The sequence below is a fragment of the Gossypium hirsutum genome, chromosome A10 (assembly GCF_007990345.1).
Source record: "Gossypium hirsutum isolate 1008001.06 chromosome A10, Gossypium_hirsutum_v2.1, whole genome shotgun sequence".
Lineage (NCBI taxonomy): Eukaryota > Viridiplantae > Streptophyta > Magnoliopsida > Malvales > Malvaceae > Gossypium > Gossypium hirsutum.
Genome location: NC_053433.1, coordinates 103,255,002 through 103,277,027, shown reverse-complemented (window position 1 = coordinate 103,277,027; position 22,026 = coordinate 103,255,002). Strand labels below are relative to the sequence as shown.

At 35.7% G+C, this 22,026-nt stretch overlaps 1 long non-coding RNA gene across 1 annotated transcript; it reads left to right on the top strand.

Moving 5' to 3' along the window:
* The first annotated feature begins 20,135 nt into the window (after positions 1 to 20,135).
* Positions 20,136 to 21,796, top strand: LOC107896210 (uncharacterized). The gene is made up of 6 exons (XR_001683647.2): positions 20,136 to 20,348; positions 20,468 to 20,545; positions 20,861 to 20,952; positions 21,031 to 21,088; positions 21,185 to 21,259; positions 21,582 to 21,796. It is a non-coding gene; the product is annotated as an uncharacterized lncRNA (long non-coding RNA).
* Positions 21,797 to 22,026: the final 230 nt, after the last annotated feature.

Sequence of the window (22,026 nt, the reverse complement as noted above, 5' to 3'; positions counted from 1 at the left end):
TTAGTATGGAGGATGTAATAAAATAAAGAAATGATAACTAAAGGAAGGGATGGGTGAAAGAAAAAAAAAAGAGATCATCATTCATGTTTCTTCCTAGCCGAATCTAGAGAAAAAAAAAAGGAACAAGAGCATTCGGTGATGAAAACAAGTTGTGTTCCTTGGTTCTTCTTGGCCGAATTGAAAGGAGGAAGAAGGGAGTGAAGCCATCGGTCATCTTAGGTCAATATTAAGATTTTGGTTCGTCAGCTATCGGACTCGGGATTGTCAAAGTCGAAGTCGTCCACACTATCAAATATCCTTTTGGTACATTTTTGGTTGAACTTTGAAATGGCATGTATAGGACTACCCTTTTTGATGTTGGTCATGTACCTTTCAGTATTGTACAAATTTGGATAGCCATGCGAAAATGGCTTATATACATATTTTGAGCATAATGTTATAATCATCTTGTATGTATATGGTTATTGAGAGGTGTGGATATGCTTGGCAATGATTGGGCATTGGAATGGTTAATCACAATCATATTTTGTGCTATATATGCTAAAGGGTTAGTTAAATCATGGAAACTATGTAATAGGTAAAGTCTACCCTAAAGGCAGATGCTGACAGCAGCAGTGGTGTGAATTTGAAAAATCACTAAAAATAGTAGGAATGGAGTTAAATAGTGAATAAATTATTTAATCTAACCTTGATTAATCTACTTTCATATGGAAGAAACGAAACGGTCATATGAGTCGGATTTTAAGAGATATTTAAGTTTTCGTGGAACAGGGCCAGAGCGATTTCTGGATCCCCTGATCTGAATTTGGAAATTCATTATAAATTAATCAAAGATAATTAGAAGTCATGCCATATATGTATAGATTCCTTTTTGAGTCTAGTTTCATTAGAAACAAACGAAATAAGTATTTAAGCCCTGTACAGGGAGATATATAAGTCGTAATGCAAGAAGGTCAGAGAAGTCGAACCCTGTAACAGGGGAGACCTTAACTAATAAACTGTACTAATTGGCCCGACCAAAAATTCTAGAAAAAAATTTGTAGATGGATATATGAGTCTTGTTTCAGGGAAAATTTACAAAACTGATTTTCAAGTTTTGGAACTCAAGATATGATTTTTAAGGTTACAGTGACGCAGTTAGTCAGCTTGTCTGGAAATTTTTAAAATGGACTGTGAATAAGTGAATTAAGTCTGTTAACCCCTCGTGTCCGACTCCGGCAACGGTCTCGGGTACGGGGTGTTACAGTTAAACGGGCTGAAAAGTAGAATCGGGAGAAGGATCGAAACCGTTTTCAGAGGGATTCAGGACCCTCGGGTGGTGCTAATAAGAATATTAAGAGAGCAAGAGTAGAGGAACCTGTGCGAGCAGTGCCGATGAATGTGGTTAGACCACCAATCTGTGGAGACTGTGGTAAGGTACATTTGGGCGAGTGTAGAAAACGTTCCGGTGCTTGTTTTCGATGCGGATCTATGGAGCATAGAGTTAAGGACTGCCCACAGAGAGCTGATCAGTCTCAGGTTGCTGTATAGAGTGTTGTTCAACCCATGAGAGGTGGACCACAACCACCGAGAGGACGTGGACAAGGTAGGGTTGGAAACGGAAATGGCCGAGGTCGAGGGGCACCTGGTAGAGGTATTGAAAATGCTGAAGCTCGACAGCCAGCTTTGGTATATGCAGCTCGTCGTCGAGAGGAGGGCGACGCACCTGACGTCATAACTGGTACGTTCTTGGTTTCTGGCATGCCATATACTGCTTTAGTGGATATTGGATCTACTCATTCATATGTTGCATGTGCCATATCTGGGTCATTGGGTGTGCACTCTGAGAAGATTGTGAGTGGGGTATCAGTGTTAAGTCCTTTGGGTCACTCGGTTAGGGTAGACAAACTGTATAGGAATGTACCCTTAGAAACTCAAGGCAAGGTTTTTCCTGGAGATCTGATGGAGTTACCGTTCAGAGAGTTTGACCTCATTCTGGAAATGGACTGGCTTGTTAAGCATAGGGCGACTTTGGATTGTGCTGCAAAACGAATGGTGTTAAGGACCACGGAGGGTGAGGAGGTTATGATGATAGGTGAGCGGAGGGATTATTTGTCTAATGTGGTGTCGGCATTGAGGGCCGAAAAGTGGATTCGAAAAGGTTGTTGGGCCTATTTGGCATTTGTAAGCCAGTCGGAAGAGAAGGGATTGACAGTGGATAAGGTAAGGACCGTAAAGGAGTTTCAAGGTGTTTTTTCGGAGGAGCTTCCAAGATTACCTCCAAACCGAGAAGTGGAGTTTGGAATCGACTTGTTGCCTGGGACGGCGCCAGTGTCTATTGCACCGTATAGGATGGCACCGAAGGAGTTGGTAGAGCTAAAGGCACAAATTTAGGAGTTGTTGGATAGGGGCTTTATTAGGCCAAGCGTGTCTCCATGGGGAGCACCAGTGTTATTCGTGAAGAAGAAGGATGGTACAATGCGGATGTGCATTGATTATCGCCAGTTGAACAAACTGACAATTAAGAATAAGTATCCACTGCCAAGGATTGACGATCTGTTTGACCAGCTTAGGGGGCTTATGTATTTTCTAAGATCGACCTTCGATCTGGATATCATCAGTTAAGGGTCAAGGAGACAGATATCCATAAGACGACATTCAGGACTCGGTATGGGTGATTGTGGATAGGTTGACCAAATCGGCCATTTCATACCAGTACGTACTGACTTTTCGCTTCAAAAGTTAGCCAAACTGTATGTGGCGGAGATTGCGCAACTTCATGGAGTCCCAATTTCGATTATCTCTAACCGGGATCCCAGATTCACATCTCGATTTTGGAAAAAGTTGCATGAGGCATTGGGGACGCAGTTGAACTTTAGTACGGCTTTCCATCCCCAAACTGATGGTCAGTCGGAAAGGGTCATTCAGATTCTGGAGGACATGTTAAGAAGATGCGTGTTTGACTTTCGAGGTAGTTGGGAGGATTACTTGCCGTTGGAAAAATTTGCGTACAATAACAGTTATCAGGCGAGTATTCGAATGGCACGGTATGAAGCACTGTATGGTCGAAGGTGTCGTACACCTGGTTGTTGGACGGAGCTAGGGGAGCGACAAGTTCTTGGACTGAAATTGGTGGCTGATACTGAGGCTAAGGTCAGAATAATTAGAGACCGTTTGAAAGAAGCATCTGATAGGTAAAAATCGTATGCAGATTTGAAGCGAAAGGAGATTGAGTACTCAGTAGTGGATATGGTCTTTTTAAAGGTTTCTCCTTGGAAGAAGATATTGAGGTTTGGTAAGAAAGGCAAGTTGAGTCCGCGATTCATTTGGCCTTATCGGGTTTTGAAGCGAGTAAGGCCAGTGGCTTATCAGTTGGAATTGCCTCCAGAACTAGACAGGATTCACGACGTTTTTCACGTCTCCATGTTAAGGCATTATCGTTCTGATCCTGCTCATGTCGTGCCAGTCGCAGAAATCGACGTTCAAACTGATTTGACATTTGAGGAAGAGCTGGTGCAAATATTGGATCGAGATGTTAAGATTCTGAGAAAGAAATCTGTCCCCTTAGTGAAGGTGCTTTTGCGTAATCATGGCAGAGAGGAAGCTACTTGGGAGCCAAAAGAGGCGATGCAGCAGCAATACCCTCATCTGTTTGGACCAGGTAAATTTCGAGGACGAAATTTCTTTAAGGAGGGTAGAATTATAACGCCCCAATTTTCGGGAATTCTGTGAATGGTTGGTAAAATTTAAAATTTTGTGTTCTGTCTGCTTGATGAAGGTTTAATTATGATAGGGGGCCTCTAGAAGGCCCAAGCTTAGGTTAAAATCCAGTAATTTTAGGTGATTTTAATCCATAGGGAAAAAGGGTTCTGGTTAACTGGGCTTTTAAGATTACCTGGGTAAAAGAGAACACAAGGAAGCCTGTGGTAAGATGGCATGTGACACCACTTAGGGGCTTTAGAGGTGGAGTGTGGATGACCAAGGAGGGCTAAGGTTCGAGTCACAAGGTAGGCAAATTAATGATATTAATTTTTATGTACAGAAAAGGTAAGCAGTGGAACTGAAGTGAAAGTCTGACAGGAGAGGATTTAGGAGTTGATAAGGGATAGGATTTAGGAGCAGATAAGGGAGGAAATCTAGGAGCTAATCAAGGAACAAGAGGTGGCCGGCCAAGGGATTTTAGCATGGGAAATTCGGCTAGGGTAGTGCTTGTATAAATTCGGCACAATGGGGTAAATGAGTCGTTTTCTGATCACTCTTCCTCTCCTTTTATTTTTCTTTTTCTCTCCATTTGCTATTCTTTTCTTCTTCTGTTCCCCATAGCCGAATCCTTCAGCCACCTTACTCTATACCACCTTCCTTCCATTATTTTTAAAACTATAGCCAATTGCCTCAAATCCCGAAATCCTGAAAACTTGATTCCTCTTATACTGATTTCCCTAGCCAATCTCTTAATTTTTCTCATCATCTTTGGCCGATTCTCTTATCCTCTAAACCCCAGGTTTCTGTCGACAATACCACAAGTAAAAACCCTCATATTTTATCTTTCTCTACACTTTTGCAAAAAGCCGAAACTCCCACACTATCCTAGGGACATAGCCGAATAATGAGATCACTAAAGGCTCGAATTTTGTTATCGTTTGAGGGCTTAGAACTGCATCAGAATCAAGTAGGAACTAAGGGGGAACGTTGACTGAAAGAATCGGTGGTAAGTCTTTCCAACTTAGTCTATCTTTCATATTTTAAGAAAAGTCGGAATCCCTAAAAGGTTAGGGAGGTTGTCGTTTTTTGGACTTGTAGCCCTAAGGGGTTGTGATAATAGTATTATTTTGGTAATAGTGTGATTAAGAGGCTGTTGATCAAGGGCTTGGACAAGTTGAGCGAACGGATCTGGATCGAGACGCTATTTTCGGCAAAGGTAGGAACACTAAGGCCTAAGGTGTTGTTGGCCGAATATGGTAAGAAGTTACTATGTAGTTCATTTCGGTAGTAAGATTAACGTGGCAGTATTATAATTGTAGGCAGTTCGTGCGTGGATCTCGTCAGCGAATCGTCATAAAACAGGTGTGTAACTAACACCCTCTCATAGACTAGATCGGCAAAAGCCGAAAAACCGAAATGCCGGAAAGTTGGTATTTTGGGAATTTGCGAGTGTGCGAATGCTCGTAAGATAGTTGGGTTTGTACATTTGGTATTCTAAAGGTAATAAACTACAGTACATACGATTTCATGTATTTTTGAAAACTTGGACTTAATGCGCCAAAAATTGGGTTCATGGGCCAACGGGCTCAATTTGGTAAGTATGCGCGGTAAGTATTCTGATAGTACATAAATGGATAGGATATGCATGAAAACCCTAAAAGTAGCTAAATTACTACAATACCCTTATGTATGGAAAATTACCATGATACCCCTAGGTGTAAATGACCAATATGCCCATAGGGTTAATTTTGTCTGAAAAGCATGTTGATTTAAATCTGTATGATGTATGCCATGAATGAATATTTGTTGCATGGGGACATGGGTTATATTATGGAGGAAGCGTCCTGGTGGCTATGCCACAATTCTCTAATCTGGTGGCTCTGCCACATATACTGTTCTGGTGGCTCTGCCACGATTATCTATATCTGGTGACTCTGTCACATTATCTGTTCTGGCAGCCATGCTGCATATTTCTGAGGTGTGTAGCGGTTGGGTGGGTCGAGTAGTCTCCCTACATGGTGAAAGGTTGGTAAGGGGGTGCATGTGGTTGGTTATGGGTCGATTCTTGCATATACATGAAATATTTGATCTGATCTGCTATGGGCCTATGGGCTTAATTCTGTATACTGTTCTGGGCTAAGGCCAATTTATTCTGTTTCTGTGGTTTGAGCTGATATGGGCTATGGTTGGGTTAATTTTACACACTGAGTTTCCCCAAACTCATCCCCTCTTTTCATCATGCAGGTAATCCCCAACCATAGTGGGCTTGGAGCTACGAGGGATTCGGAGTGGCCACTCGTTCTGCAATTGGACTTCATTTTTCATTTACTTTGATGATTTGGGTTTTATTATGTAATAAGGCCGCTCTATTATTTTTATGGGTTGGTTTATATTTTATTATGATGAACTTAATTTATATTAACTATCAAAATGGGCTAGATCTAGGGTTCGTTTTCAAAAACATAAATTGATTTCAAAGTAACACGATATCGAACAAGACTTCTACTGTGATAACGTTTTCCCAAAATTAAATATGTTTTATTTTAAAATGACCATAATTACAATGGTAACTTAAAGAAATACACGATGTTGGAGTGTGGCAATGGCGGTGTGCATGTCTAGGATTGGATCCGAAAGAGCTTGGTACTTAAGCAGTCCGATGGACTGACCTCCTCTTTTTCGGTTTCCTACATGGTGCACAGCTTCCATTCACTTTAACCCTTAATGAATTAATCCTTTGAACATCAAGTACGATTTTCTAAACTTAGAATGAAAAATGTTTTTAACGTTTTCGATGTGGCACGTCGGATCCGGTCATAACGTCTTGGCCGAGTTTGGGGTGTTACAACTTTGGTTTAAGTTTCATTTATATTTACTTCCTAAACTTGTGTTTTTTAGGATATGTTTGCTTCAGAGGTCTCTGATGCCTATATCAAGAAAAAAAATGGAGAGACAATAAAAGCATTTTGAAAAAAGAATATTTTAAAAAACCCATAAGCCTCGAAGAAAAATTTTAAAATGTCCCACCGGGAATGCTGAGGTACCAATGGGAAGATGCGGTTCAATTTTGGAATTCGAAGAAAGGAGAGGTATTATGCACTTGTAAACTCTTATAAATTTTTCGGTTTATAGTATTTACTATATACGTAATAATAATTTCATAATGTAGGACCGTGAGCGAGTTGGAACAAGCAGCAGGCAAAAACAAAAATTTAAGCACACGGCAGGGTCGAAAAGTTTTGCTTGTGTAGCTCAGGCCGCGGTACTATGGATTTATTAAATCTGTCAAGTATTAATAACTTTTTACTATTAAACAATATTTTTACTACTATATTGTAGGAAGCCTCGTCTGGTCAAAAAGTTGGACGCCTTCAACTTTTTGACATTACGCACAGGAAAAAAGATGGAACTCTGATGTCATCTGAGGCTGCAGAAATTATGGTATATTTACTTAATAAAAATTGATTCATTATAAATATTTATAATATTTAATTATAATGTTTTAATTCATCGTTTTTATTAGTTTAATTTAAATAATGTTATGTTGTATTCCTTTTTATTGTATATTTCGTTTCTAACTCTTTAACTAATTTATTAGGAGAAACTAAAAGATAAGAAGGCAGAGTATGAAGCTACTGCTTCGACTGATAGTTCTGTTAATTTTGAGGATATTGATAACAGAATTATTAATGAAGTTTTGGGTCCTGAAAGGTATGGTCGGGTTAGATTTCAAGGATCTGGTGTTAACCCAACCCAATATTTTGGATCCACGTCGCACCAATACATGCCTTCCGGGAGTCAAAGTCAAGCTGAAGTTCAGAGGTTAAAAGATCAGATAGTTCAGATACAAGCTAGCACAGATGAGCAAATTTCTCAACTTAGAGCGGAGGCAGCAGTGAGGGAGGCGGAGCAGAACAGGAAATACAATGAACTCCAGCAGCAGCTTCATTCTATGATGACTATGTTCCAGCAATTTCAAAATCTGCCATCATAGACATTTGTTTTCTTGTAACTTTTAACATTATTTTAAGAATATTTTGAATATTCATTTACAATTTATATAATATATTTTTCGTATAATTTTGTATTATTTATATTTGCGTGTTTTGGTTGGATTTCATGGTATATTTGCTGTTTTTGATTCAATTTCTTGCAGGAGGGCTGGATATAGGTGCAAAAATACATATTACAAAACTGGGCAAATTAGCGGCGTTTTTTAAAAAAGCGCCGCTAAAAGTACAGGTCTGTAGCGATGTTTTTTATAAAAGCGCCGCTAAAGGTTCTGGTCTTTAACGGTGTTTTTTTAGAAGCGCCGCTAAAGGTCTTGGTTTTTAGTGGCGTTTTTTATAAAAGCGCCGCTAAATGTCCTTGCCTTTAGCGGCGTTTTTTCTTAAAAACGCCACTAATATATGTGACGCTGCATATAGCGACGGTTTTTGTGGCGCTTAAAAACTCCGCTAAAGGCAAAAAAAACACCGCTAAAAGTCTATTTTCCTGTAGTGACCAATGTGATTTCTTCGATAGTGTGATCGGGTCTCCGACGTTTCCTTCGATCCCCGAGTGGCTTGATAAAAACTATAAGAAAAAGAAAATAAAGAGAGTAAGCACTAGGCTTAGTAAGCTTACAAGCAAATAAATTACAACATTCAACATAATGAATAATTATACATAATGTCACCTAGCCTCATAAACTTTCTTTACTTCTCATTTTCTACCTTCTTCTTTACTCACTTACCTTCTTTCTTACCTGACCTTTCACTATTCATAAATATAATCTACCTTCCCTTTTGCTGAGAATTCACTGTAATTTAACGTGTACAATGACCCGTTGAACCACTCGAAATACTAAGGATACTAGGGTCGTTCCTGTCTATCAATATCCTGCCAATGCCATGTCTTCAACATGGACTTACATGAATTATTCTTGTCTCCAATGCCATATATATATCTAATATGGGCTTACATGGCTCATTCCTGTCTCCAAAGCCATATATCTGATACGGACTTACATGGCTCATTTCTGTCCTGTCCTGTCCTGTCAACCCCAATATCCTAACATTCCTAAGGTTCGAACGGGGCTTCCTCATGCTTTTTCTCTATCACTTCGCCTTTAATTCGACTTTAAATATTCTAAAAAAATAAGTATATAAATGCTGGAAATTGACAATAATAATGTAAAATAAAAGAATATTGCATTTATTTACTGTAAACTTACCTCGATACAAAATGTGACTAAACTTTACAATTTAGTCCTTTACTTTTTCTTTTCCCCGATCTACTCCCGAATTTTTCTCTTCTTGATCTATAATAGCAAATTTAACTTATTTAATATTCACATTTATCAAAACAGTCCTTGACCCAAACTTTGGCAAAATTACATTTTTGCCCCTAAACTTTCACATATTTGCACTTTTGCCCCAAGGCTCGTAATTTAAAATTCATCCTATTTTCTTATGTTTTATGACATGCGGATCATTTTTCCCTTCTATGACAACATCAAATTCACACTCTAACATGTACTTATGACTATTAGGTATTTTTACCGATTAAGCCCTTTTACTCGTTTTCACTTAAAACCGAGTAGCACAAGTTGTCTAACATAATTTAAAACCTCATATTATATCATAAAACATCAAAATAAAAACTTTTCACCTATGGGTATTTTTCCAAATATGAACCCAAACTTAAATTATTGCTAGCATAAGCTTTATCGAGCTACCAAGACTCCGAAAACGTAAAGAACATTAAAAACGGGGCTTGGAATCACTTAATATGGACCTTGAAAGCTTGAAACAAACCTTAGCTATGGAGAACCCTTGAAATTTCGTGCTAATGAAGAAGATGATGAATTTTGTGCTATTTTTCCCTTTTTATTTCATTTAATATCCAAATGACCAAAATGCCCTTCCTTATTAAACTTTCAAAAATTCCATCCATGTCCTATTTTGTCCATGAACTTAGAAATTGGTGAAATTGTTATTTAAACCCTCCTAATTAATATTCCAAAGCAATCTCATACTAAAAACTTCTAGAATGTAAGTTTTGCAAATTATTCGATTTAGTCCCTAATCTCAACTTAAGCACTTTATGCAACCACTATTCCGTTTAGGCCCTATTTCTGGATGTTACAGAAGTTATTTCTGTACTCATTACGAGATCGAGCACGAGCCTGGCTCAATTCATTGCCACCAAGTTCCATATCTATATGGCAAGAATTAGTAGAGAGATTTTTGGTTAAGTATTTTCCGCTTAGCAAAAACACTAAGTTGAGGAACGAGATCATAACTTTCCAACCATTAGATGACAAGTCTTTGTATGAGGCTTGGAAGTGATTCAAGGAGTTAGTTCGTAAGTTTCCTCATTATGGGATTCCTCATTCCAGTTGGATACATTCTATAATGGTCTCAATGCACATAAAATATTGACGGTAGATGCTTCTGCGAATGGTAAAAATTTTTCTAAGTCTTATAATGAGGCTTATGAGATCATCGAAAGGGTCACGAGTAATTACTATCAATGGCCAACAAATTGAACAGCTTTAGGAAGACGTGTAGTCGGAGTTCATGAAGTTGACGCCCTCATTTCGTTATTAGCTCAGGTATCGTCTATTTCCTCTATGTTAAAACAGTTTACCGCTAATAGTGCTAATAATTTTGTAGCTCAGCCACCAAGTCCGTTGGAAGTAGTTTCCTATGTGTATTGTGGGGAAGGTCATTCTTTTGAGAATTGTCCATCAAATCCCGAGTCAGTGTACTATGTGGGGAACCAATATCAAAATAGGAGTGGACAAGGACCCCAATCCAACTTTTACAACCCTTCATGATGTAATCATCCTAACTTTTCTTGGAGCAACCAAGGAAATAGACAAAACCACAACTTATTACAGTATAGACCCAACCAATTAAGGGTTTAATCAACAAGCTCTAAGACCACCTCAAGCTGAGACATCAAACAGTTTGGAGAACTTTTTGAAAGTGTACATGGAAAAGAATGATGCTTTGATCCAAAGCGAAGCAGCAACACTGAAAAATTTGGAAAACCAAATGGGTCAGTTAGCTACAGAGCTTCGTAATAGACCGCAAGGAACCTTGCTGAGCGATACTGAGAATCCAAGAAATTTGGGTAAAGAACATATCAAGGTAGTGGCATTGCGAAGTGGTAAAATTCTGGAACCCCGATTGATTGATGTCAAAAATAAGCCTGTTGAGAAGAATCAACCAGCTGTTGAAATTCCTACACCAAAGGGATCAGAATCTGTAAAGACTGACAAGTTAAATCCTAACTTAGTGAATTCAAATACTTTAACATCTTCGTTGGATGCAGATTTACCTACTCAGAACAGTTGTCTGGTTCAACCGGAAGTTCCATCACCTCTATATCCACAAATATTGCAGTAACACAAGCAGAAATAGGAGGTGTAATTCAAGAAGTTTTTGGATGTTCTGAAGCAGTTACACATCAATATTCCGTTGGTGGGGGCTTTAAAACAAATGCCAAATTATGTGAAGTTTATGAATGATATACTGTCCAAGAAGAAACGACTGAGTGAGTATGAAATTGTCACTTTGAGAAAGGAGTGCAGTGCGTTTCTGCAGAACAAACTGCCACCAAAATTGAAAGACCCAGGAAGTTTTATTATACCCTGTAACATTGGTGAATCTTATTGTGGTAAAGCTTTGTGTGATTTAAGAACAAGTATCAACTTGATGCCTAAGTCTATTTTCAAGATGTTAAGGATAGGTGAAGTAAGACCTACAACTGTGATTCTTCAGCTAGTAGATCGATCTTTAGCATATCTCGAGGGAAAGATCGAAGATGTTTTGGTAAGAGTCAATAAATTTATTTTTCCTACTGATTTCATTGTCTTAGATTTTGAAGAAGATAAGGAAGTGCTTATCATCCTTGGGAAACCTGTCTTAGCCACAGGCAGAAAGGTGAACTTACCATACGAGTTCAAGATGATCAAGTAACCTTTAACATTCTTAAAGCGATGAAATTTCCCGATCTGACTGAAGAGTGTTCAGTTATGGAAGAGATAGAACCCTTGGTTTCTATGGCAAGCAATTTTGAACAAGATCTACTGAAGAAAGCTTTAAATCTTGAGCCTTTGAAGGATGAAGAAGGTGAAGAAAACATGGCTTTGATGGAAGCTAGTCTGAGAAATTTTATTCAATCTATACGATTTGAACCGTTGGAGTTAGAAGTCAGAGAATTTGTACAACCCAAGTTGTCAATCGAAGAACCAAATAGACTCAAACTAAACGTACTTCCTTCCCATTTGAAATACATTTATTTAGGTGACTGTTCTACTTTGCCTGTGATTATTTTAGCATAACTGACGAAAGATCAAGAGGAGCAATTAATTGCTGTTCTAAAGAAGTTTAAGAAAGCAATTGGTTTGACCATAGCTGATATTTGAGGTATAAGACCTTCTTTTTGCATGCATAAAATTATTTTAGAAGAAGGTGAAAGAGCTCAAATTGATGGGCAAAGGAGGCTCAGTCCTATTATGAAAGAAGTTGTGAGAAAGGAAGTGATCAAATGGTTAGATGCAGGAATCATCTATCCTATTTTAGATAGTTCGTCGGTAAGTCCGGTACAGTGTGTACCGAAGAAAGATGGAATCACGATTGTTGAAAATGAGCGTAACAAGTTAATTCCAATGAGAGCTGTTACCAGTTGGAGAATCTGTATTGATTACAGTAAATTGAACAAAGCCACTCGGAAGGACCATTTTCTGTTGCCTTTTATGGATCAGATGTTAGATCAACTAGAAGGTAATGAATTCTATTGTTTTTAGATGGCTATTCGGGATATAATCAAATAGTTGTAGCTCCAGAGGACCAACATAAAACAACCTTTACTTGTCCATATGGTACGTTTGCTTTTGGGCGAATGCCTTTTGATTTATACAATGCACCTACAACCTTTCAACAATGCATGATGGTAATATTCACCGATATGGTTGAAAATTTTGTTGAGGTTTTCATAGATGATTTTTCTATTTTTTGTAATACTTATGATATTTGTTTGAGTAATTTGGCTAAGGTACTGAAAAGATGCGAAGAGATGAATCTTGTCCTTAACTGGGAAAAATGTCATTTTATGGTTAAGGAAGGGATTGTCTTAGGACATAAAATCTCAAAGAGAGGAATTGAAGTCGATAAAGCAAAGGTGGACATAATTGAAAGATTATTGGCCCCAATGAATGTGAAAGGAGTCAGAAGTTTCTTAGGCCATGCCGATTTTTACTGAAAGTTTATCAAAGATTTCTAGAAAATTTCTAAACCATTGTGTTTGTTGTTAGAGAAAGATACAGTGTTTGATTTCAACAAAGCATGTTTGAAAGCTTTTGAAGATCTGAAAAATGGTTAATCTCAACCCCAATAATTATTACACCTGATTGGAACTCACCTTTTGAGTTGATGTACGATGGAAGTGACTATGCTGTTGGAGCTGTGATGGGTTAAAGAAGAAACAAAATGTTTCACCCTATTTACTACGCAAGTGGAACTTTGACGGGAGCCCAACTCAATTATACGGTAACCAAAAAGGATCTATTTGCAATAGTTTTTTCTTTTGGAAAATTTCGCTCATATCTTATAGGTACCAAAGTCCCAGTATTTACTAACCATGCGGCCATTAAACACTTGCTCACGAAAAAAGATGTGAAACAGAGGCTAATTCATTGGATACAATTACTTCAAGAATTTGACCTTGAGATCCAAGATAGAAAAGGTGTCAAAAATCAAATAACTGACCATCTGTCGAGGTTGGAACAAGATGAGGTAACTTAATCATGTGTGCCTATCAACGAGAATTTCCCAGATAAACACTTATTTGAGGTAAATCGAATTCATGAAACACCTTGGTTTTGCTGATTTTGCCAATTATCTTGCATGTGGAATCATTCTTCAAGAAATGACATACCAACAAAGGAAAAAATTCCTTCATGATAGTCAGTCTTATTTTTGGGAAGATCCATTTTTGTTTAAACAGTGTGCAGATAATATAATTCAAAAGTGTATAGCTGAAAGTGAGATTGATGAGATCTTGTATCATTGCCATTCATCTCCAAGTGGGGGACACTTTGGTGGTTCACGTATTACAGCAAATATTTTGCAAGCAGGTTTCTTTTGGCCTACGCTATTTAAAGATGCTTATGCTTATGTGAAGAACTGTGATAAATGCCAAAGGACCTGGAATATATCAAGGAGGAATGAGATGCCCTTGACAAACATTTTGGAGATTGAATTATTCGACGTATGGGGCATTGACTTATTAGGCCCATTTCCTTCTTCGTATGGGAACAAATACATCTTAGTTGCTGTAGACTATGTATCCAAGTGGGTTGAAGCTGAAGCATACCCTACAAATGATGCTAAGGTAGTCATGCGATTCCTACATAAGCATGTGTTTACACGGTTTGGGACACCAACAGTTGAGATTTTTTTCCTATGAGAATGCCAAAATGTGTAAAGAAAGATAAAAAAAAGATGGCATGATAGTCATATACAACCTCGCGAGTTTAAAGAATGTCATAAGGTTTTGTTGTTTAAGTCAAGGACGAAGTTATTTCCTGGGAAGCTTAAATCCCAATGGAAAGGGCCCTATACCATCTACCGAATGTATCCTTATGGAGCTATTGAATTATACGACAATCACGGAGGTACGTTTAAAGTTAATGGTCAACGTCTCAAACATTGTTAGGATGGTGAAGTTGAGCGAGTTGAATCCTCGTTCAAATTAATAGACCCTTGATTTTTCATGAACTTGTTTTGTAAATAAATAAATAGTTAGAATTTATTTTCTTAATTTTGTACATTTAATTAATTCCATCTAAGGAGATTGGAATTTAAGCGGGACCGATGTGACCCCTCCAACCTTTCCTGGGAATTAATTTAATTTAATTTATTGAGAAGAAATTTTCTAATTGAGATTTAAATTTTTTAAGTTTAATTTGTTTTGTTTAAATTTTTAATTTTTAAAGGGCGTCAAATTTGGACCAAGTACTAATCAGTTTTTTTTTTCTCTTGAGTAAGCCTGAAAATACAGCCTGAATTTAAGGCCCAAGATAGCACAAAGGAGGGAAAAATCCAAACCTATTGCTGCCACTCCAATTACTTACCGCCCAAGTAACCCTAATGTAGCTAATTTTTTGCTACATGTTGCCCTAATTTTTCCCTATATAAACCCCTCTCCATTCCACTAATTTTCATATCCCTCAAAGCAATTTGCTTACACCCTAAAAATCCCTAAAATCTCCCTTTTATGCCGTCAACCTCAAATCCCGAAGGAAACTCTAATTCTCTTTCCCTTTTTTTCGAAATTCAATATTTCCACTACAAAGAGATTGCCGAAGCACCGTTGTTGCTGTCGCACATAGCTATTGCTGTCACCACACACTACTGTCACTACCGTATATTGCCGTCGTCATCGCACCATTCTTGCCGTCGCAAAATTTTTGCCGTAGCAAGTTCTACCCACTTGCTGATTTCTCTTCTTCCCCACTAAGCAGAAACTTTGCCAAATTTTCGAGAAAAGATATCATGTCTCGTAAAAGAACTAGATCATCAAAGATTATTCCTAAAAACCAGACTTTGATCAATGAAGAAGAGAAAGAGAAATTTGATTCAATTTTCAAGCATCAACCTATGATGCCGGAAAAATGCTTTAACTTGAAGAGTAATAATTTGATGGTTGTTCCTGTGCCAATTAGAAAGATAATCAATGCTCTCAAGTGGGAACGATTTTGTGATGCTCGTTCACTTACCGATGATGAACTAGTTCTAGAATTCTATGCAAGTTTGACGACACAAGATGCTACTGAGATCATCGTTCGAAAGAAAAAGGTACCTCTTACTTCTAAGTCCATCAATGATTTGTTTAACTTACTTGATGTTGAAGAAGATGAGTACTACCTTATGATGAACAATATCAATTGGGATTTTCTTCAACAAGTGCTTGATGTTGTGACAAATCCGGAATCCCAATGGATTATAAGAAAGTATGAAAGCCATTCTTGCCAAAGGGAATACCTAAAACTAGTAGCAAAGGTGTGGTTTTATTTTGTTCGCTACAGTTTTATACCTATCTCACATAGTTCCACCATCTCGAAGAAACGGATGCTCTTGTTATATACAATCTTGACAGAAAAGTCCATTAATGTTGGGAAAATTATCCTCAAGGAGATTCACAATTGTGCTAAAAACAAGGTAGGAAATACTTATTTCCCATCATTAATCACTTCACTTTGCTTAAAGGCTCGTGTTAAAACACAAGCAAATCTGAAGGAGTGATATGTTCAAAGGTGCATAAGATCTTGAAAGGTTAGTAGAGAGCTTGCATGAGCTGAATCAAGGCGAGCAAGAAGACCCAACTGAACTAGATACCAAGGAGTCAATAGACAGAACTGAGACTGAAGCTAATTCAGTTACAGACACTGAAAAGGAAGAATCTGATAAGGAACCAAACATTCCTGAACCAAGAGTTGAGCCAGAAGAAGAACTAGTCAAGCTAAGTGTTAAACTTGAATATACAACTCCCATGCCGACTTCTGCAAGTACTTCAAGGAAATCAGAGTTGTCAATTTTGTTGGATATGTGCAAGTTCATGCACAATCAACAACAAGCTTAATGGAAATATGAAAAAAATTAGAGATGACTCAATTCGAAATTCTTTTAAGAATATCTCTAATAATTTTGTTCCTGAGTTCCCAGATGCTATCTTTGAGACATGGATGGAAGATTTTGATGATGCAAGGGGAGATGGAGCTGAAAAAGACAAAGGGAATGAGTTAAGAAAATAAAAGGGGGGATTCTTGTCTTATTATTTATTTATTTTTAAGTCATTAGGAATTTATTTCTTTCATAATTAGGATTTAATTTCTGTAGAATAAAACATAGCAAGCATGAATAAACTTAACACTTCTTTAGAAAGAAAAAGACTAAGTGATGTGGTAATGGAAATGAACATGTCTAGGATTGGGTTATTAGGAAAGACTTGGTATTTAAGCAGTCTTAATGACTCACCTCTCTTTTTTTTACAATCCTACCTAATGTTCAGTTTTCATTCATTACTTTGTTCTTACAATGAGGACATTGCTTCTTTTTAAAGGGGATAAGGCAAATAAATTGCTCAAAATTGCTCGAACTTTTAAAAATTTTCAAGTATGTTTCAATCCTTTCTTTTATAAGTATGTTTTAATAAATGAATGTTTGGAGACATTTTTTGTTAATGAGATAGTTTGTATGCAAGTATGAATGATGATTTTATCTGAATAAAAGTATGTTATCATGAAGAATGGAATGCTTGTATGATCTTAACCTTAGTAATGTTTGCCATGAAAACTTAGTTTCTTTTGAGATTAGACATGCCATGAAAACTTAGTTTCTTTTGAGATTAGACATGCATGAAGGTTTATATCTTTAGAATTGACCTAGTAATTTTTCTTGAGGTGAAATCCTAGGGGATATAAAAATCTAAAATGATACAGGCACTATTTCTTTGGATCATTTGAGCCTTTTCAAGCCAACCCTATGATATTTGACCCTTGAAACTGAAATTTTGAGCTTAAAAGCCTGTTTATTACAATGAACCTACATTATAAGCCACATTACCATCTTTTAAAATTATCCTAATTTTGTGCACCTATCTTAACTAAAGTTTTCTTGGTAATCAACATTTGAGGAAGTTTTCATAAATATGTATGTGCTCATGCTTAAAAAAAAACTGAAGAAAAGTTTACTCAGTCTTCAGAAAGGAAAAATGTATGAGCTTGAGTTCAAAATAAGTTTGCGGGTGTTCCAAAGGTTCACTTAAAGAAAAAGGTTGTATTGCGAGAAAAACCAAGACAAAGTTAAAGGTTAAGATTTTTAAAACCGAAATGTCCCATCTCTTAAAATCCCTACCTTTAATTGAGCCTCATTACAACATTATAAAAGACCTATTGATTTGATGATTATGTCATCTACATTAAAGAAGAGGAAGTCCTAAGTTCAACATATGAAGATCATAAACAAGCCTTGTGCTTGTTTGTTTGATTGATAGGAACTTATGTTGAATGAAGAATGTTATCTATGACTGTGACATACATGCAAACTATGATTCATGTTGGCATATTTTGAAGCTTAGTATAATCTTAAGGAATGTTTGCATATGAATTACTAGTTAATAAAGAAGATTGATGAGCATGGAGTTATTAATGCATGATTACGAGACAAAGATTGATGCTACTTACACAATTAGCAATTTTGCCTTAGCAAGACCTTTTGCTGTGCATAAACATTACTCGGGACGAGCAATGATTTAAGTTTGGGGGTGTGTAAATGGAAAAATATATAGGATTTTTTCTATGTAATTTATCACATTTTTATTTAAAATTGTTGTTAAAACTATGTAATTGTTTAATAAATTAATGAAATATATGAAAAAATGAAATTAGGGCATAAAAATTATTAAAATGTGATTTTATGCTTTATTATATAGTTTTCATGCAATAAATGACTTATTTTATATTAATTTGAATATATTATATTTTTTAAGACATAAAGTGGGCCATGCATGATTAAATTAAATAATAAAATATAAAATTATATTTAATAATTTATTTTAAAATATTTTATTAATAATTTGGGTTTTAAATTAATTAATTAAATTGGATAAATTTTATGCTTTAGTCCTCTAACTTGTTGATTTATTCTGGACAGGTCTGATAGCTTTGCTGGATTACAAAATCGACTAAATAGGGAACCAAGTCAACCCAAAATTTAGCTGCACATAGCTGTCCATAAACCTCTTTTTGGTTTAATTGCACAAGGTCCTTGAAGATTTGAAGAAATTAGAGATTTACCTGAAGATTTGCACCTGACCGAGTCTCAGTCCTGACACTACAGGAAAATAGGGCTTTAGCGGAATTTTTTAGCGGCGTTTTATCAAAAAACACCGCAAAAATTGTAAAACACAGAGCAATAGCGGCGTTTTAACAAAAACGCCGTTAAAAACTGAGCATTAGCGGCGCTTTTGGTAAAACGCCGCTAAAGACCAGAGCATTAGCGGCGCTTTTGGTAAAATGCCGCTAAAGAGTTATATAACACCTAAAATCCTAAACCCCAAAGAAAAAAATAAAACATTAATCTATAACCCCTAAAATAGTAAACCCCTAAATCCTAACAAGCCCTAAACACTAAACTATAACCCTTAAAACCCTAAACACCGCAATTGGTACATTTTTAGTGGCGCTAGGTTATAAACGCTGCTAATGTTAAATTAAACTTAAATTCAGAAATTTGAAACAAAGAGGAATTAAATTCTCAAGAATAGAAATATAATGACTAAATTTTAATTTTACGAAAAGTACAAATACTTATCTCATATTTTAGCTTTTACAGATTAAGTGGTTTAGTATTCAATTTGTTAAAGTATGTTAAGAGAATTACTTTTTCTTTTTTAAGATATAACACTCCTATGCGAAAAGATATTATTTAACTCGTATATTTGTTAAAAGTTTATATAAAAATTAATTGTTATTTTGGTTATAATCATAAATTTAATTGTGTTTCGAATTTTTATTATATATATATAAATAAATACATTCTTATAACTTAATTTATATGTGAGAGGGTAAATTAATAATTTCACAACTGAATTAATATACTTGATTAACCCATAACACCAACTTAATAAAAAATAACTATAATTATAAATTTTTCTTTCTATTTATATGATTCAACTAAAATATTTTTAATATTTAATTTATATAGACAAACAATTATTGCACTCAAATTGATATAAATTATAAAATTACAATTAATTTTATTTAAAAGTCGATTCGAAACAATGGATGTTTTGAATTCATAAAGTAAAATAATCATACTAGAATATGGCACACTCATTGAATTTTTGTGTAACAAAATTAATAAAATTTGATGTAATAACCAGTATGCCATTTATATAAAAATCTAAACAACTAATGCGGACCATACTTAAAAGAATAATGCTTGTATTAATAAAATTTTCGTAATATTATTTAATTATTTTAGTATATACGCATAATTTCCATGATTAACTTTATATCACATAATGTTATTAATGATAAAAAGATCTTTTTTATTTTTTATCAAAATAATATTTTTATATGAAAATAATAAATATGATTTTATAAAATTATATAAACTAATTTTGTTATTATATATGTAATGTGCAACAGTAATTTATTAATAAAATTTTATTTTAATTTGAATGGGTTTAATTGATTTTTACAATAATTTTAAGAAGTTGGCGGCGCTAGCATATAAACGCCGCAATAGATCACCTTTAGCGGCGTTTTTTTTAAAAATGCCACAACTATCAATTTTTTTTAACCAAAACTCCGTCGTTTTAGTTTCATCCAATTTATTCGCTCCTGATAGCTGTTCTTTTTCCCCTTAACAAAATTTCTCTCATTCCATCTCTTCTCCTTTAATCCCTAAATTTTCATCCCCAAGTTCCCAACCCATTTGCCACCGAAGACGTCGACCGGACCACCTGGTGCATCGCCCTCGACTAACCTCTCTGCTGCGTCGCCGTCGCCTGCTCATCCTGCTCAGAAACGAGATTATATTTTTCACAACGGTAAATTAAATGGGAAGCGCCATGTACGACCTTACTACTTTGAGTTCGTCTCTCATGTTAGTTTTCTTTCTTTTTCCTGATTTCAGTTGTTAGCAAGTTTTTTAAAACGCCTAATTAAACCCTAATTCTGCTTATCTAATAAAAAAATGCAATTTTAATTGTTTATTTGGCACAGGTTAATAAACGATGGGAAGGTAAAACAATAGTGGATTTGTTCGCTTAAGAGTTCAGAGGTCGATCTAGAGATTACTATGTAAGTCATCAGTCTTTCCCCTTTTATTCTTCTGGGCTAAATCTTTGTTTGACTGGAAATATGTAAAATAGAGAGCAGTGGAAGAATGGTTAATAATAATATATTTCCTGTTGGAATTTTGTGTTGATTTGTATTTTGGACCTAATAGGGGACACATATTGTGTGCTATTCATGATTTTGCATATGTTGTTTTACTAGAATCATGATTAACAAATGTACATGTGATGTATTGCTTAATGATATAATAAATTAAGCCAGAATGAAATATATCTAGTTTTGATTTTCTAATACGTTTATCTTTGCTTTTGATTGTAGATTATTTTTCTAGAAACAATATGCAACGATGAAAAGATTATTGAAAGAAATATTCGCCTTAAAATTCAACAAAGTCCTGACTATGCAGAAGAGTAAGGCTATTATCAATAACCTTTTACTTATTACTCAGATGAAAAGTTCTAGACTTGCTTATCAATCTAGTTTTGTAGGCCAGATTTCGAAGCTGGATTACAAGACTTTACAACCCGGTTAGCTAATTACGAAAAGGTAGTTCCTGAATTGCTTTTGTAGTTCTTCGTTAACATGTTTGCTTCGGATGCAGATTACCATTCTAAGGTGTACCTTTGTGCTTATTGTTACTAGGTTTATGAACCAGTTGATGAAGGGTCTTACATCAAAATGATTGATATGGCTAGTGGGCATGGTGGACAAATAGAAGTTAAGTTCAAATCTCCTTCTTTTATATGGCTTTTGTGCTTCATGCATATGCATGTGGGATCAATGTTCATTGTGGCCATAACACGGTGTAACTAGTCTGTATTGTTGTACTTTTAGTTAAAAGTAGTTTGTGCAATATATGGAGAAAGTTGTCATTATAATGGCTTTGTCGTTCTTAAAGCTTTTTCTATCATATCTTTTGTTTCTTATTTCCTTAAAGTATTAATTCTTAAATGTTTACCCCTTCTCTTTCTCAACTTCTTAGATGATTTAATGGCTTTGCAATATGATCTAAGATTTTGCATGTTTTAACTGGATTCAGGTTAACAACATCAGTGGCTATCTTCCTGGACGAATCGTCTTCTTCTTGGTATGGTGTACAATAAGAAATGAGCTTCAATTATATCACATTATAAAGTCTACTTATTAAGTCCCTTTTCTCAGTTCCTTTTTTTTGTTATATTGGATGCAAAACTTTTTTTGGTTGAAGGAACGACAACTCTTTTTATAAATTGGAGCTTTGAAAAATTTAGAGTCTTTTAAGTATTCTTTTTTCTTCTTGATATGGCTTAAATCATGATTAACATATCAAGTCTGGGTGAAATTATATCTGACAACATTAGGAACTGCACTTTTGTCTTCGTTATGTTGCAAGATATGGAAGGAAGCTTAAGACTTGTAACATTCAAATTCTACACCTGTTACATTAATTATTCTATATGTATCTTTTGTGACGATTACTCATCTCAGAAGTGCCTTTTTTTTCA